Source organism: Jaculus jaculus, chromosome 3, assembly GCF_020740685.1.
Source record: "Jaculus jaculus isolate mJacJac1 chromosome 3, mJacJac1.mat.Y.cur, whole genome shotgun sequence".
NCBI lineage: Eukaryota > Metazoa > Chordata > Mammalia > Rodentia > Dipodidae > Jaculus > Jaculus jaculus.
Window position 1 is genome coordinate 114,676,860 of NC_059104.1, and position 19,006 is coordinate 114,695,865.

The window sequence follows — 19,006 nt, forward strand, 5'->3', positions numbered from 1 at the left end:
AAATCAAGCAATCCAATTTAAGAAATGGGCTATGGAACTAAATAGTTCTCAATAGAAGAAATACATATGGCATATAAATATCTAAAAAAAAAAAATCTTCTACATTCTTAGCCACCAGGGAAATGCAACTTAAAACTACTTTGAGATTCCATCTCACTCCTGTCAGAATGGCTACCATCATGAAAACAAATGACAATAACTGCTGGCAAGGATGAGGAGAAAGAGGAACCCTTCTACACCGTTGGTGGGAAAGCGAGCTGGTCCAGCCATTGTAGAAATCAGAGCAGAGGTTTCTGAGACAGCTTAAAGCAGATCTACCATGTGACCCAGCTGTACCACTCCCAGACATACATCCTAATGACTCATCTCACTACCTTAGAGACACTTGCTCAACCATGTTTATTGCTGCTAGCAAATGGAACCAGCCTAGATGTCCCTCAGCTGATGAGTGGATAATGAAGATGTGGTACATTTACACAATGGAGTTCTATTTAGCTGTAAAGGAAAATAAAATTATGGCCAGGCATGGTGGTGCATGCCCTTAACCATAGCACTCCGGAGGCAAAGGTAAGGGGATTACTGTGAGTTCAAGGCCACCCTGAGAGTACATAGTGAATTCCAGGCCACCCTAGGCTAGCGTGAGACCCTTCCTCAAAAAAAACAAAAAAAAAAAAAAAAAAAAAAAAAGAAAGAAAGAAAGAAATTTTCAGTGAAATGGATGGATCTGGAAAGGATTATACTAAGTGAGGTAACCCAAGTCCAAAAAGCCAAATGCCGCTTCTTCTCTCCCATATGTGGATCCTAGCTAAAAATGTATAGACTTGTCTGTGAGTTGGCATAAAAATCAGTAGCAGAGGCCAGTAAACTAGAAAGGGGCTATAAAGGAGGAAGGAGAGAAGAGGACTTAAAACGATGGTATTGTATACATGTAAGTAGATGTAACAGACTACTGGGGGTGGAAAGGCCTAACTATAGTCAGGAGAAGAGATTAAGTAAAGGAAGGTTGAGGGGAGGGTTAATCAAAATTTACAATGTTGGGCTGGAGAGATGGCTTAACGGTAAAGGTGTTTGCCTGAAAAGCCAAAGGATCCTGATTCGACTGTTGAGAACCCACGTAAGCCAGATGCACAAGGTGGCACATGCATCTGGAGTTTGTTTGCAATGGCTGGAGGCCCTGGCGTGCCCATTCTCTCCCTCTCTCTCTCTCTCTGTCTCTCTCTCTCTCTCTCCTTCTCTTTCTCTCTCCTTCCCTCCCTCTTTCTCTCTCACTCTCTGAAACAAAGAAAGAAAGAAAGAAAGAAAGAAAGAAAGAAAGAAAGAAAGAAAGAAAGAAAATTTTTAAAAAATTAAGATGTTATGAAGAAGCCATATAAAAATCTACTTTTTTGGATAATGGTGCACCCTGAAGCAATAGATTGTTACTAGAAAAATTTCAGTGTCAGAAACGGGATACCTTTCAGTGAATTGTTGACCGGGGAGGCCCCTGAAGCCCCCAACACATTATAGGCTATTGCCAAGGCTCTTGCTTTCCCACCAGAAATACATGGTAAGACCCTATTGCTGAAGACTCCATGTTGAGAAATCTTACTGGAGCTGAGCTAAAAATCTCCTCCCTATGGGTCAACTGACAAAAGCTGAAAAAAGGTACGCTGCATGCAGCCCTATGGGAGAGAGAAGTCATCAGTAGTGATAAACAACAGTGGACACTGCAAACCTTAAGTCTGACCAGCCAGGCCAAATAACCCAACAGGTGCAATAGTGGCATGTCTAACCCTGACTGCTCTCTCATTGAACCTGAGGTCTGTTCCACAGGAGGGAATACAAGCCTGGTACTGAAAGCCTATAGCAGGGGAGGTCATGAGCCCTAGGGGAGTAATGTCTGCTGTTGTCTGGCTAAAGGCATATATTATGCCTACTAAACTGCCCTGTAAGCACTTTTCTTAACGTTTACACCTATATGTTAATGCTATTTTCATTTTTCATTAGCAAAGCTTCTCTTTTCAGATGGCAGTGACCACTGGGATGACCCAAAAGACACCATAGTGCTGAGATGTGACAGAGGAGTGTTCAGCACTGAGACATCTCTATCACACCTTCCAAGGCTCAGGGTCTAAGTCAGAAGAGGTGGTGGAAAGAATGCAAGAGCCAAAGGAAAGGTAGGACTGCTTACAATCCAATCTTCCAGACACAAATTGGCCTCAATATCCAGGACCTCCCAGTGCTAGTACTACCCATGCAAGACCTTCATCATAGGAGGAAAAGATAATGGCATCAAACAAAAGAGACTCATTGAGAGGGGTAGGGAATGTAATGGAGGGTGGATTGGTGAAGGGGAAAGTTGTGGAGGGGAGGGAATTATCATGGTTTGTTGTCTATAATTATAGAAGTTGTCAAGTTTTAAAAAATACTTTTAGCTGGGCATATTGGTGCACACCTTTAATCCCAGCACTTGGGAGGCTGAGGTAGGAGGATCACTATGAGTTTGAGTCCAGCCTGAGAGTACATAGTGTATTCCAGGTCAGCATAGGCTAGATCAAGAACAAGACCCTACCTCAAAAACAAAAATTAATAAAACAAAAAACAAAAACGAATGATTGGGGCTGGAGGGATACCTTAGCAGTTAAGGAGTTTGCCTGCAAAGCCAAAGGACCCAGGTTTCATTCCCCTGTCTGGAGCTTGTTTGCAGTGGCTGGAGGCCCTGGTGTGCCCATTCTCTCTCTCTCTTTCTCTCTGTCAAATAAATAAATAAAAATAAAATATTTAAAAAAAAAACAAATGATTGGATCAAAAAAAAAAAGATAAAAACCAGGTGTGGTGGCATACACTTATAATCCCAGCACTCAGGAGGTGGAGGTAGGAGGATCACTGTGAGTTCAAGGCCAGCCTGAGACTACATAGTGAATTCCAGGTCAGCTAGAGCAAAAGATCTTACCTAAAAAAAAAAAAAAAATTCCGGGCAAGATGGCATACACCTTTAATCCCAGCACTTGGGAGGCAGAGGTAGGAGGATCACTGTGAGTTCAAGGCCATCCTGAGACTACAGAGTTAATTCCAGGTCAGCCTGGACCAGAGTGAGACTCTACCTTGAAAAAAAGAAAAGAAAGAAAGAAAGAAAAGAAAAGAAACAAGGTAAATCTAGGATATCATCAAGGAATCTAGTATAGCTTCAAAATTCTGACAGGTAATGGCCATGGAAAAATGGTGGTATGTAAGCATTGTGGCAAATTCTAGAAGGATTTTAGGTACTTTGAAATTAGAGGCAGCAAAATGTGCAGCAGTCAGAAGCCCCTGAGGCCCTTATGCATACAGTGGCCTCTTTTGAAAGAACACTGTTCCTGAAACTCCAGATCTATTGCTTGCTTATAACATACTACTGCTTAGATAACACTACTGAGTAGTGTCACTAGACACATATGATAATGGCAAAGATGATGAGAATACTATTTCCTAGGCCCTGTAGCTAATTTTTATACAGTAACTCATTGACTCCTCAGAAGTAAAATAAAATGGGTCAGTTTAGTTTGTTATGAGGAAACACGCCCAGAGGGATAAACGGCAGAGACAAGATTAAGTCCAGCACAAGAAACCAAGCTCTTACATCTCTCTGCTATACTTAACTACGTATGGGCTGCTTCAGGATGACTTGTAATCTATCTCCAAGGCAAATATATTCTCTTTTGCCATTAAATTGTAGCCAAAAACAATCAATATTTATTATCTCATACAGTTTCTACAAATGGAGATCCTAGGGGTGGCTTAGTCTGTTCTGCCTCAGGCTCTCAAAGTTACCTTGAGGATGATTGGTATCTGACTTCTCTCACAGGAAAAATTTCCTGAGGCTGGGGGGATTTGCCTCCAAACTGGCTCATTTTCATGCCTGCCAAATAAGTACCTATTGTTAACAAGACCTCGTATGCCACCTAGAATTTCCCTTGGAAAAACACTCCATGGTAACTGGCTTCTCCAAAGTGAGTGACCCAGGAAGGGGCAAGGCAGAAGTCATACTCTTTGAACACTGCCTTGGAAAACACACATAATTTCTGAGATATCCAACGGGTTACATAGGTCAGCCCTACTGAGTGTGGAGGGACCCACAGGAAGGTAGGAATACTGGAGTGGAGAATCCTTTGGAGTTGGCTGCCATGACAGATGTTATTTTGGGCACATGCCTATTTGAATTTCCACAGGTATAGCATCAAAGCAAAACATTCGATTTGGATTCTTGATTCAAACTTATCTCTTCTTTTGTATTCTCTGATCAGCTGCCAGTCACTTATTCTGGGAATCTGAATGCCACCATACCCTAAAAGCATTCTTGCTTCTTCGATCCATTGTCTATATCAAATCACTACACATATATTTAATTTTAATGGTATACTGAAATACATATGTAGTATCAATTGAATTGTATCCCACAAAACTTCATATGGAAGCCAGGCGTGGTGATGCACGCCTGTAATACCAGCACATGTAAGGCAGAGGTTGGAGGATTGTTGTAAGTTTGAGGACAGCCTGAGGATACAGAGTGAGTTCTAGGTCAGCCTAGGCTACAGTGAGACCCTACTTTGAAAAACCCCACCAACAAACAAAAAAAGCTCCATGTGTTGAAGCCATTGGTGCAAAGTTACTATATTTGGGGATAGGTTTTGATCTGAAATGTTCCTCAGGGTTCATGTGCTAGGTTTAGTCCCTAATGGAGCAGTGTTCAGGAGAAATAGGAGCAAGGTAGTTTTTGTTTTTGTTTTTCAACTGGTAGTCAGTCAGAGACAAAGGCTCAAAGAGAGGAAGTAAAGAGCTGCCACCTCACTTACCCTTGCAGGGCTAGCAAAGCTGGAACTTGGTGCCTGGCAGTCTTACCCCCGATGGGTCTGAACAATTCTTTGGCAACAGTAACCCCTACTACTTCCTCCCCAGTCTAACACTCCTGAGTTGCTGGGCCCTTTGGGGCAAATCCCCTTAAGTCCCAAAAATGAATCAGCTCTCTCCCTTAGCCATCTGAGCCCAGCAGGGATGGGGGGGGGGGAGAATTTCTTCCCTCTTACCTTAACCTCCTCTAAGTTCTGGCCCTTTTCCAACTTCACTGGACACCTCATTTCCATGTCCTCTGTCCACTCTCCAGCTGAGCAAGGAATCTCCTTCTGGCCTGAGCCTTCCTAACCACCCCTTGGAGACCACTTCTCCCTACATCTCACAATTCATAGGCTAACCTTCTCAGAGTCCACTTCCTCAAATCTTTGATAAATAAATGAGAAGCTAAAACTTAGGATTCACAGGGCAGGAGGTAAAAATCCGAAAACACAGTGATGGAACCTTTGGGGAAGGTGATTGGATTATAAGGTCTCTAATCTTATCCATGGATCAATCCATCCATGAGTTCATAGCTTAAGGGCCTGTTGGACCTGTCAAGAGGTGATGGAGGCTTTGGGAATTGGGACCATAGCCCCTCTCCTCCCATCCCACCCTCTCTGCTTCCTGGCTGCCATGAAGTTAGCAGCTTTGCTGTACCATGCATTCCAGCCATGATGCTCTGCCTTACCACAGGCCCGGGACAATGGAACCAAATGACCATCCACTGAAACTGTGATCCCGAAGAATACTTACTCTGTTTAAATTGTTTATCTCAGCGTGGTGGTTTGATTCAGGTGTTCCCCATAAACTTAGGTGTTCTGAATGCTAGGTTCCCAGCTGATGGAGATTTGGGAATTAATGTCTCCTGGAGGAAGTGTATTGTTGGGGGCGGGCTTCTGGGTGTTATAGCCAGTTTCCCCTCACCAGTGTTTCGCACACTCTCCTGTTGCTATTGTCCACCTTATGTTGGCCAGGGGGTGATGTGCACCCTCTGCTCATGCCATTGTTTTCCCTGCCATCGTGGAGCTTCCCCCCTCAAGCTTGTAAACCAACATAAACCTCTTTTTCCTACAAGCTGCTCTTGGTTAGGTGACTCCTACCAGCAATGGGAACCTGACTGCCAACACTTAGGTATTCATTGCAGCTATGGACATCTGGCTAACATAGGGACCCTGAGGAATTCAATGGTTTAATGAGCTCCTAAAGGTGGGGTCTGATCTGACAGGATTATTGCCCTCCTTATAAGAAAATACTCGAGTGAGTTAGCAGCTCTATGCGGCCCTTATGGGGCTATAGGAACAGACAACTGTCTGCAGATCAGTAACACTTCTCACCAAAAACTATGTTGGCATGTGGATCTTGAGCTTCTAGCTTCCTGTGGTTCCTGCTCACACTGAACAGGGCTGACCCATGTAGCCCATAGGATATTTCAGAAATGATGTGTGTCTTCCAAAGCAGGGTGTTCAAACACAGTGTGGCATTTGCCTTGCCCCTTCCTGGGTTGCTCACTTTGGGGAAATCAGTTGCCATACTGCTTCATGAAGAATTCTAGATGGTAAGGAACTGCAGTAGGGTCTGTTGCTTCAGTGACCTGGTCTTAAGGGATACAGTTTGTTAAGGCAGCAGAACAGGTTCATAAACAGGAAGCCAGGAAATCTAGGTCATTGTCATTAGTTACCTTGATATTTTTAGTCCTAGGGATGAGCAATACTAATGACACCTCCTCCAAGGTCCCTTATACGAGCCTGTATTTGAACTCATATGAGGATTTGTTAATACAATGGATGCCTGATTTACGATGGTTCAACACAACCATTTTTTCCACTTCACAATGCAGGGCAGGGACAAGTGCAGGTCTTAGCCTGGTGGTCAAGGGGGAAACAGCCCACACTCTACAGCGCACTGTGTTGCTAAAATGGATGTTCAGCTGGTACATATGTCAAATGTATCTCCTTCTTTGAATTCACTTTGAGTAAATGTGCTTCCAACATAGGATATTTAAAAAGATTTTTAAAAATATTTTTTTATTTGTTTGAGAGAGAATGGGCATGCCAGGGCCTCCAGCCACTGTAAATGAACTTCCAGACACTTGTGCCACCTTGTACATCTGGCTTGCATGGGTCCTGAGGAATCAAACCTGGGTCCTTTGGCTTTTGCAGGCAAGCGCCTTAACTGCTAAGCCATCTCTCCAGCCCCAACATAGGGTATTTTTAACTTATGATGGGTTTATCAGAACACTAAGACATAACCCCATAGTAAGTCAAGGAACATCTATATTACTCTTGTGACATGTTTTTATTATAATAGGGTTTGTGTGTGTAAGTCATCAACTCTCCAAGGAAAAGGATTTTCTTTCCTTTTTTTTTTTTTTGTATGAGTATATGTATGGTGTACCTGTGGCATGTAGACACACATGTGTGTAGTTGTATGGCACATGGTGGTCAGAGGTTGATGTTAGCTGTCTTCCTTGATTTCCTTTTTTGGTTTTTTTGTTTGTTTGTTTGTTTGTTTGTTTTTGGTCTTTCAAGGTAGAGTCACTCTAACTCAGGCTGACCTGGAATTCACTATGTAGTTTCAGGGTGCCCTCAAACTCATGGCCATCCTCCTACCTCTTCCTGGGTTTAAAGACACGTGCCACCATGCCTGGCTTCCCCTCTTTGTTTTGCTCAGGCCGCTCTTGCCTGAGCCCAGAGCTTGCAAGTCTCGCTAGCCAGCTTCCCCCAGCATCTCTGCCTGCCTGAAGCTGGGAATGTGAACTTAGGTCTTTCCACCAACACAGCAAGCTACTTCCTCAGAGAATTGAGCTGATCCAGGGCGTAGGGCAGAGTGACTGTGCTTCAAGCTCTGGCAAATGTCCACAGGTGGAAATTGAGAGGTCCTGGCTGATCTTTCACAGTAAAAGCATGACTAGGTGAGGCAGTTGTCAACTTCAGCTTTTCAGACGTGTGGTTTCTGACATTGCCTTTGACAGCCGAGATAAGCCTAAAACTGGTTCTGGCAACCAAAGAACAATCTAGTCCCTTATTTAAAATGTTTTAGAGGCCTGGGGATGTAGCTTAGTGGTAGAATGCTTACTAGCATACACAAGGCTCTGGATACAATTCTCAAGGTCCTCAAAAAAGACTTGTACTTTCAATGCCTAGCAGATCATCATATTTGATAGCATTTGTTGAGTTAATAGGTTTTTAACATTTGTGTGTGAATAAATTAATGAAATCGCCCATGGTAGTTTGAATGGATGGTCCCCAATTGATTTCAAAGTTTTATTAAAGCTTGTAACTTGGTGTCACTGTGGGCCAATCCTAGGGTCCTGCCCTAAAGTGTTGGGGGCACACCTGGAATTCCAATCTAAAGATATGTAAAGTGCTTGAGTTCTGCCATTATGGGCTTTCTAGAGTGTGCTTGCTTACACTGCTGGTGATTTTCCCTGTGTGTGTGTGGACCCGTAAAAGGGGACCAGCTTCTTCAGCCATTATGGAACTTCCCCTGCATCTGAAAGCTTCAATAAATCCCTTCCTGTATACACTATATCTGGTCTGGAGGTTCATCCCAGCCACCTGAAGCTGTCTACTATACCACCAACCCATCCCTAAACTGCTAACAAATACAATGAAAATTAAAATTAGCCAGGCATGGTGATGTATATATACTTTTAATCCCAGAACTCAGGAGGCAGATTTAGGAGGATCACTGAGTTTGAGGCCAGCCTGGACTACAATTAATCCAAAGCTGCCTACATGACTAAAGTGAGAAAACTGTGATTCAGTCATCCACTGATCATTTTGTCTACTTGGATGGCTACTAAGACCAGTAACAACATGCGGCTATATTTTTGCTGTTACAATAGGTGAAAGAACAAGATTTAAAATTTTGTAATAGAGCCAAACATGATGGCACATGCTTGTAATCTCAGCACTTGGGGAAGGTGGAAGTAAAAGTGTCAGGAGTTCAAGGATAGCCTTAGCTATATAGTTTTAGGATAGCCTGTGTTACATGAGACTAAGATCTTGTCTCCAAAATAATTCAAGGCTATCCTGGTATACAAAGTAAGTTTCAGGACATTCAGAGCTACAGAGCAAGATTCTACCCCCCCAAAAAATACAAATAAAAAAATCATTTATTTATTTATTTATTTGTGTTCTCTTGCCACTGCAAGCAAGTATCCGTCTGGTATTAGCAGGTGGCTAGACAATTTGAAGCCAGACCAACAGGCTTTGCAAGCATGTGCCATTATCACTAAGCCATCTGCCTAGCACTCCAAAAAAATTAATTTCTTTAAAATATTTTATTTAGTTATTGAGAAAGAGAATGAATGGACATGCTAGGGCCTCTAGCCACTGCAAATGAACTTCAAACACATGCACCACCTTGTGCATCTGGCTTACATGGGTATTGAGGAATCAAACTTGGCTCCTTAAGCTTCGCAGGCAAATGCCTGAACCACTAAGCCATCTCTCCAGCCCCTAAAAATTAATTTTTTTAAGTTTATTTATTTGAGAGCAACAGACAGAGAGAGAAAGAGGCAGATAGAGAGAGAGACAGAGATTGGGCGCGCCAGGGCCTCCAGCCACTGCAAATGAACTCCAGATGCGTGTGCCCCCTTGTGCATCTGGCTAACGTGGGTCCTGGGGAATTGAGCCTCGAACCGAGGTCCTTAGGCTTCACAGGCAAGTGCTTAGCTGCTAAGCCATCTCTCCAGCCCCCAGATTAATTTTACATAAGAAAAATATGACATTGTGATTTATGGGGTTGGAGTTATTAGGGTTCATTTTCTCTCTTTTTCAAGAAAGCACCATTAACCACTGAGCCATCTCCCCAGCCCCTCTTCTTTTTTCTATTCTTTTAAAAAATATTTTTACTGGGCATGGTGGCACACACCTGTAATCCAGCACTTGGGAGGCAGAGGTAGGAGGATTGCCATGAGTTCGAGGCCACCTTGAGACAGCACAGTGAATTTCAGGTCAGCCTGAGCTAGAGTGAGACCCTGCCTCGAAAAACCAAAAGCAAACAAACAAAGCATATATATATATAATTTCAGAAAAATTGAGAGAGAGGAAATGGGCACGCCAGCAGGGCCTCTATCCACTGCAAACGAACTCCAGACACATGTGCACCCTTATGCATCTGGCTTACATGGGTCCCAAGGAATTGTACCTGGGTCCTCAGGTTTTGCAGGCAAGAGCCTTAATTGCTAAGCCAACTCTCCAGCCCCCCTTGTGTTTTTTCTATTCTTTAAGTGTTCTTGAATATGAGAATAACTATGTAGAACATTTCAAAGATAGTTCCAGTATGTTCTCACCTGTGGCATCTAAAAATAGAATGGTTGGTAGGTAGCAGTGGAAAGGACCTTATGTTCCACCTAACTAGTAGACAAGCTAGTTTCACCACTGCCACCCAAAATACCTCTGAGTCACTGATGGGAAAACAGAAAACTTACCTAGATGGAACAGAAAGACGAAAGACCAGCATTCATACATTCAGTTTCTCCTGAGCAAGAGAAGAGAAGCAATACGAATGTGATATCAGTGCTCCTCCAGGCTCTCCTCAGCCTGATGTTTCCCTCCTGCCCTTCCTCTGGCTTCCTATTCTCCTCTCTGGCCTAGATATGAACAGTTCCTAGACCACAGCAGATATAGGCTGTGTGTAAAGATGCTGTCTAGGATCAGGCACAGTGATGCATGCTTATATTACCAGTACTTCAGTGACTGAGATAGGACCTTTGCTGGAAGTTCAAGGCCATCCTAGGCTCCACAGCAAGTACGAGGCCAGCCAGGAATATATAATGCAACCATGTCTCAAGCCCCTATCCCCAAAATGCTCTCCAATGCAAAGTATGTAGCTTAGTGGCAGAGAGCTTAAGGCTGCAGTAATAATAATGTCTTCCATTATCTTCTCTTCAGGCTTGGAAAGATTTATTATTATTATTATTTCACACCTGCCAGACCCTATTATTTTCCAAGTTTCTTTCACACCTTCCCTCACAAACTTCTAACTCATGCTCTGACAAACCACTATCCCAGTCTTCTCTCTCTCCCAACCTCATGATGTTCAACACTGAAGGTGGTATGAGGTAAGAGAAACACTTTGACTTTTAGCAATAATTACAGTCTTAGCTTTGGAACTGTTCAGAAATGAGCATATGAAATATGTATGTGTATATATATATATATATATATGAACTTGTCATATATCTCTGATTTTTATATTGTATGATTCTCATATATTCATGATACATATAATGTACAAGACACACAATCTTTATATATAAAATATATATTTATTTATTTTTTATTTATTTATTTGAGAGCAATAGACAGATAAAGAGGCAGAGAGAGAGAGAGAGAGAGAGCGAGCAGAGTGGGTACACCAGGGCTTCCAGCCACTGCAAACGAACTCCAGATACGTGCGACCCCTTGTGTCTGGCTAACGTGGGTCCTGGGGAATCAAGCCTCGAACTGGGGTCCTTAGGCTTCATAGGCAAGTGCTTAACCACTAAGCAATCTCTCCAGCCCTTTATATATAAAATATAAAATAAATAATGCATGCTGTATATATATATATATATTTTTTTTTTTGGTTTTTCGAGGTAGGGTCTCACTCTGGCCCAGACTGACCTGGAATTCACTATGGAGTCTCAGGATGGCCTTGAACTCACGGCGATCCTCCTACCTCTGCCTCCCGAGTGCTGGGATTAAAGGCGTGCTCCACCATGCCCGGCTGTATATTATTTAATACCGGAAAAACTACCATATTGCTTTAAATGTTAGTTATTAAGCAAAATGTATGGGACTTTTGAGGGGTTTGAGGGGTTTCTTTTAGAAAGTGTCTCTCCATGGAACTTGCACTATAACCCAGACAAGCCATGAACTCATGATCCTCCCAACTTTGCTTCCCTGATGCAGGGATTGTAGGTATGTGCCAACACACTTGTCTGACAAAATGTATTTTAAAATGAGGACCAGTGGCTGGGGATGTTGCTCATGGTTGTGTGATTATTTAATCCACAGAAAGCCCTGGAGTTAATCCCTGACATCACAAAATATTAGGAGATGGCTCAGAGTAAAGTACTTGCTGAGCAAATGTGAGTATCTAAGATTGAATCCTTAGACTTCATGTAAAAGCTGGAAGCTGAGATGACCTTCTGTAACCCCAGCATGCCAACCTTGAGAAGGGAGGCAGAGACAAGAAAATTTCCTAGAAGCTCACAGACCAGCTAGCCTGGTAAACACAGCAATGAAAAGAAGAATGAGAGAAGCTGGGTGTGGTGGTGCATGCCTTTAATCCCAGCACTCAGGAGGCAGAGGCAGAGGCATAGGCAGGAGGTTCATTGTGAGTTTGAGGGCACCCTGAGACTACAGAGTGAATTCCATGTCAGCCTGAGCTAGAGTGAGACACTACCTCTAAAAAACAAAACACCAAAAAAAAAAAAAAAAAAAAAAAAGGAAAAAGAATGAGAGAACAAAGTGGAAGACTGACACTTGTCCTCTGACCTCCATATACACACTGACATGGACATCCGCACAAGCATACACACACATCAAAAAATAAATTAAAATAAATAATAGATTGAGGAGCAGGACAGGTCTAGAAAATGGATTCTTCTGGTGATAAAGAGCTGAGGTTATAAGGGCCAGGTATGGTGGTGCACGCTTTTAAACCCAGCACTTGGGAGGCAGAGGTAGGAGGATCTCTGTGAGTTCAAGGCCAGCCTGACACTACGGAATGAGTTCTAGGTCAGCCTGGGCTAGAGCAAGACCTTACCTTGGAGAAAGAAAAAAGAAGAGTTGAGGATATGTTGGTATTAAACACAAAATGTTAGGTAGTTTCTTCTGAAACAAGAAAGAAGATTAATAAATTCAGGAAATGGTGTCTATAACATTATCTAAGTTAGAATTTAATTTTAAGAAGCCTAAAATTTTATAGAAACTTGAATTTTGTTTCAAAGATACACAATGATATTATAAAAACAATTCTATTTTATTTTAGTTTACAGTCCCAATAAGTCAAATGCTTGCTCCTTTATTGACACTCCTTTCCTCATCACTGTGTTTTATGTATCATAATAAAGAACCTTGAATGGGCATTTCCTGTTTTTCTGAAGGTCTCTGACCTTTGGTAATGATGTCACTTATTTTTCACTACTCCTGTTAACATCTTCCTCCAGTTTCTAGATGTTCCTGTCTGGCAAGAGCCAAACTTATTAAAGACTGTGCCATCTCTGCCATTATATTCAACTTTATGCAATCCTGCGTACTTGACAATATTTGTGGTGTCATTAAGAAATCAATTTGGTGGGGGGCTGGAAAGATTGCTTAATGGTTAAGACACTTGCCTGCAAAGCCCAAGGATTCAGATTCAATTCCTAGGCATCCACATAAGCCAGATGTCCAAGGTGTCACATTCATCTGGAGTTCATTTGCAGTGGCTAGAGGTCCTGGAGTGCCCATTCTCTCTCTCTCTATTTGCCTCTCTCTCTCTCAAATAAATAAACAAATAAAAATAGAAATCAATTTTGCAATGACAAGAAGACTGGTTAACAGGCAAAAATGAAGATTAAAAGGCATGCTTGCAGACAGTTCTTTAGTTTACAGTTTCGTGCTATGACCTTAAATGAAGTAATTTGAGCTTAACATGGTGGTCCACACTTAAAATCCCTGCACTCAAGAGGCTGAGATAGGAGGGTTTCAAGTTTGAGACAAGTCTGGGAAACTTATTGAGACCCTGTCTCCACAGAAAAAAGAATTAACAATGATTTGATTTATATAGCTCTGTTCATCAGGACCTCAGAAGGAAACGTCCAGCAATCACTCAAACTCTCATTTTAGAACAGGCTTAAGAGAATGGAAGGGGTAACACAGATCACTGCACAATAAGAGCAGCTCAGACTAAATTCAGGCCTACACTAAAAAAAAAAAAATATTTATTTATTTACATGTGTGGAGAGCGAGAGCACCATGGCCTCTTGCCACTGCAACCACCACGTGCTCATGCCACTTTTTGAGTAGAGCTTATGTTGATGGCTTGAGAATTGAATTATGGGCTGGCAGGCTTTGCAAGTAAGAAGCACCTTTAACCACTGAGCAACCTTTCCAGCCCCTCAGGTCTGCATTCTGTCAATACATAATCACACAGAGAGCAGCACAGAAAGAGTTGGTCCAAAGTCATTCTTTTAGAACTTCCCCCTTGAAGGAACTCTGAGGGGACCCACCAGCCCATCCCTCATGCAAGGTTAGGGCTGGGCACTGAAACCCTGGGGCCTGCCCTGAGCACACCTGAGATGGCATCACTGATAGCTAGGTTTAAATAGGAATGATAACATGTTATTAGCTAATCCTGAAAACTGTGGTTTCAAAAGCAATATTCAGGACTACATTGTTGAAATAAAAGCATACTCAACTCACTTATCACCTAACAGGAAGGCAGATGGAGAGGAATACCTCCAGTGACTCTCCTAGGGCTTCTAATCCCCATGGCCAGCCTGCAAGCCTGAGCCTGCTGCTCAGCCTGGCCCAACTTCTCTCCAACATCTTGAGGGAGAGGCCTGTCTTACACAAGTCTGATAACACTTCATTACCTCCCAGCTTTGTACAGGTGAGCAAAAATGCAGGCTTACAAAGGGGCATTTGAGTAATGAAAGCATGAATGTGCTTTGCCAACTGAGTCCTAATATTTTCTTTCAAATTAAACCTTTTAAGTTCATACAGGAGGTACTAAAGCCTCAGTCCTAGTTGTAGGGAAAAGAACTAACAAACCCATACACTAGTTTCTGAAGATTCAGAATTGTACGGCCTTACCTGAGATTTTTCCAATTGCTTTCTAGACTCCAGAGGAATTTGTTGGCCCTCAAACAAAGTTCTAATGGTACATACTATTTTATTTAACATAGGAGAAGCTTCCACATTATTGAAAACTGTCAGTTACTAGGTTAAAAGTATTTTGTTCTTTGTTTTTAGAGACAGAGACTCTACCTGTGGCCTACAAGCTAAATTGTACCTCATCTCTAGGTGACCTCTCCCCAGCAAACCTTACTAAAATCCAACTAAGATCGCATCCCTCTCTCAAGACCCTTAAATGACCACTTTGTGCTTCAATAAACAAATGTGGGAACTTTGAATGTAGCTTAGTTGTAGAAGTGTATTTACCATCCCCATGTGCAAGGAGGCTCCAATTCACACCCCCCCACACACACACACGGAGGGAGAGAGAGAGGGCAGGAGGCCATGCCTATAATCCCAGCACTCAGAAGGCTGAAGCAGGAGGGTTGCCACAAATCTGCAGCCAGCCTGGGATATGGTGTGAGATCCTGACTCAAACAACAACAGCCCAGATAAACCTGTATTGCCACCACAATGTTATACATTGGGATCTTTCATGATCTGGCCTGGGTTACCCTCCAGCATCCCTGACTGGACTTAAAACTACTTCATCTTTTTCCCTGATCTCACTTTTTTTATGCTAAACTTTTTAAAAAATTTATTTATTTATTTATTAGTTTTCTATTCAGCAAATACAGTCAGTTTGGTACCATTATTAGGCTCATCCGTGACCTGCCCCCTCCCCTTGGCCCCTCCTTGTTGAGGTATATGGGTCGTGCATTGTGGAGTTAGCTCACAGTTATGGGTAAGATAAATGTCTCTGCATATCATCACCCAACATGTGGCTCTGACATTCTTTCCGCCCCCTCTTCCGCAAAATTTCCCTGAGCCGTGTTGGGTTTATTTTTGGTCTGCCTCAGTGCTGTCACTTTTGAGCTTAGACGGCATCTGTCTCTCCTAGGTTTCCTCTACCTATCTCTTTCTGATTCCTCACAGGAGGGCTCACGTGACGCCTTGACAGTGGTACCCAGCAACTGGGCCACCACAGCCCCTCTTAACAGCCGTGTATTTGTGTCTCTCCACTGGACGGTTAGACTGTTATCCTACCATTAAATCTGCATTTCTGGAAACCAGGGGACCCACAGTAGGTACTTGCTGAACAGACTGAATGTGAAGATAAAAAGAAACAAAATTAACACGAATGTCATCAGTCAGGGCTAGGTACAAAGGCAGATCAACCATTCTTCTTTTTATTTACTTATTAGAGAGAAAAAGGTAGAGAGAGAGAGAATGGGTGCGTCAGGGCCTTTAGCCACTGCAAACGAACTCCAGACGCGTGCTCCACCTTGCGCATCTGGCTTATGTGGGTCCTGAGGAATCAAACCTGGGTTCTCCTGCTTTGCAGGCTAGCACCTTAACTAATAAGCCACCCCTCCAACCCGAGATGGACCATTCTTTTAGTCATCAAGCAGCTGTAAAAGGCAAGGGTCATTGACGTCATTCCGTCATTCCGGAGGTAGGAAACCGAATCTATGGAGCTATGTCACCGTGGAGTTCAAAGTCGTCGTCCCAGCATCAGAGCGGCGCTGCCCGCAGCGGGGCTGGGCGGCTCACCCGCTGGCCGGCGTCCTCACCGGCGCTAGCGCGCATGCTCCACGCGCCCCGCCCCGCCCCGCCCCCCCGCGTGCGGCCCGCCGTTCGCAGATCCCGGGGAGACTGACCGGTCGCGTCCCTCGGCATACCGGAAATGCTGTCGGAAACCCCGCGACCACTGACAGGTAGTCTGGAGGCGTGACCAACCAGAATGTCCCCCCGGAGAGTGGCCCACACGTTGAAGACCCTCGGTCGCGCCCCACAGAAGTCGGTTCGGCAAGCCTCCCAGCCAGCTTCAGGGTGGTGCTAAAACGCCCTGGTAACGACATGTTCTCTTCCTGGAGTGTCCCACTCCGCGGCGGTGGGAAAGGGGGCCTTGCCTCAAGCTTCCCGAGGCCAGGCGTGGAGGCTCACGCTAACTTTAACCACAGCACTTGGGGACAAAAGTAGGAGGATCGCCGTGAGTGCGAGGCCACCCTGAGACTACTTAGTGAAGTCCATGTTAGCCTGGACTACAGAGAGACCTTACCTTAACTCCACCCCCATCCGACCCCACCCCCCGAAAAAAAAAAAGAAGAAGAAAAGAAAGATTCCAAGGAGCAGGAAGACCCTGGAGACCCTGGAAAAACATTTTTAGTTGAATTGCCAACTCGAAGCGTTTATAGCTCCTCAGAAGTTTATTTGACTTGCAGCCTGAACCTCCTCTTCACCACAAGGGCTGATTTCAGGAATTTGGCGCTTCCTTGGGACTTTGCCTTCCCCTGGAAGTTGTACCCCAGACTTCACCTGTCTGCTCTACCGCGGTTGGCCAAGGACTGGTGTCCCTGCATAGAGCAAGCCCACAGTGAAAGGCTGTCCAGATGCAACATCCACCTGGGCATTGTGAACCTCAGTCCCTGGGTTCTATCTTCTGTCCTTTACCTCTAGGTTAGAAGAGAGCTCACCGCTGTCTCTTACCTCTCTGTAGGAAGAGAGCTCACTGCTGTCCCAACTGAATTTATATGTCTGTCACCTGTTGCAGTCAGCTTTGCATTGCTGGCAGAAAACCCTGGACCAAGAGCAGCTTGTGGGAAAAAAGAGGTTTATTTTGGCTTACAGATTTGAGGGGAAGCTCCATGATGGCAGGGAAAATGATGACATGAGCAGAGGGTGGACATCACCTCCTGGCAATATCAGATGGACAACCACAACAGGAGAGTTTACCAAACACTGGCAAAAGGAATCTGGCTATCACACCCATAAGCCCACCCTCAACAGTACACTGTCTCCAGAAGGTTTCAATTCCCAAATTGCCACCAACTGAGGGCCTAGAATACAGAACACCTAAGTTTATGAAGGACACCTGAATCAAACCACCACATTACCCAATGCTTCTTAACCTTTTCTACTCACAACCCTTTTTTGCCTAAAGAAATTTTTACCAGATGTACAAAGGGGCACATGCATCTGGAGTTTGTTCAGAGGGGCTAAAGGCCCTATTTGTTTCTTTCTCCCTCTCTCCCCCCTTGCAAATTAATAAATAAATTACAGGATTTTTTTAGAAAAAATTAAATCTTGACTATTTGATTCTGAACATATTTGGGCTGGGGAGGTGGCTCATCAGTTAAAGGCTCATGCTTGCAAAGCCTTCTGGCCTGAGTTAAGTTCTTTGGCATAAAACCAGATGCAAAAAGTGGTACATGGCCTGGAGAGGTTGCTCAATGGTTAGGGCACCTGTCTGCAAAGCCCAAGGACCCAGGTTCAATCCTCCAGTACCCAGGTAAAGCTAGATGCACAAGGTGGCACATGTGTCTGGAGTTGTTTGCAGTGGCTACAAGTCCTGGCATGCCTATTCTTTATCTGCCTCTTTCTCTCAAATATATATATCAAGGTGCTTGCTTACAAATCCAAAGGACTCAGGTTTGATGTTCTAGGACCCATGTAAGCCAGATGCACAAGGTGATGCATGTGTCTGGAATTCGTTTGCAGTTGCTGAAGGCCCTAGCACATGAATTCTCTACCTGTGAAGCCCTTGATCCACAAATAAATAATAAAATAAATAAACACATTTTTTTTAAAGTGGTACAAGGGCTGGAGAGATGGCTTAGTGGTTAAAGCACTTGCCTGAAAATCCAAAGGTCCCAGGTTCAACTCCCCAGGACCTATGTAAGCCAGATGCAAAGGTGATGCATACATCTGTAGTTCATTTGCAGCAGATGGAGGCCCTGATGTGCCCATTCCCTCTTTCTTTCTCTCTGCCACTTTATCTCTCTTTCCCTCCCTCTCTTTATCAAATAAATAAATTAAAATTTAAAAAAATTTAAAGCAGTGCAAGTGTCTGGCATTCATTTGCAGAGGTGTGCCCATGGACACACATGCATTAAAAAATTAAAAATACTGGTACACACCTTTAGTTTCAGTGCTCAGGAGGCAGAGGTAGGAGAACTGCTGTGAGCTTGAGGCCAACCTGGAACTACAGAGTTTCAGGGCTAGAGCCTGGGCTACAGTGAGACCATACCTCAAAAAAAAAAAAAAAAACCTAAAGATCAGAGTTCAATTTCCCAATATCCATGTAAAGCCAGATGCACAAAGTGGTGCATACATCTGGAGTTCGTTTGCAGTGGCTAGAGGCCCTGGCACACCCCTTCATTCTCTCTTTCTCTTTCCCTTCTCTCTCCCTCCTTGAAAACAAAATGTTTTTTAAACTTGGCATGGTGGTACACACCTTTAAACCCAGCACTTGGGAGGCAGAGGTAGGAGGATCACCATAA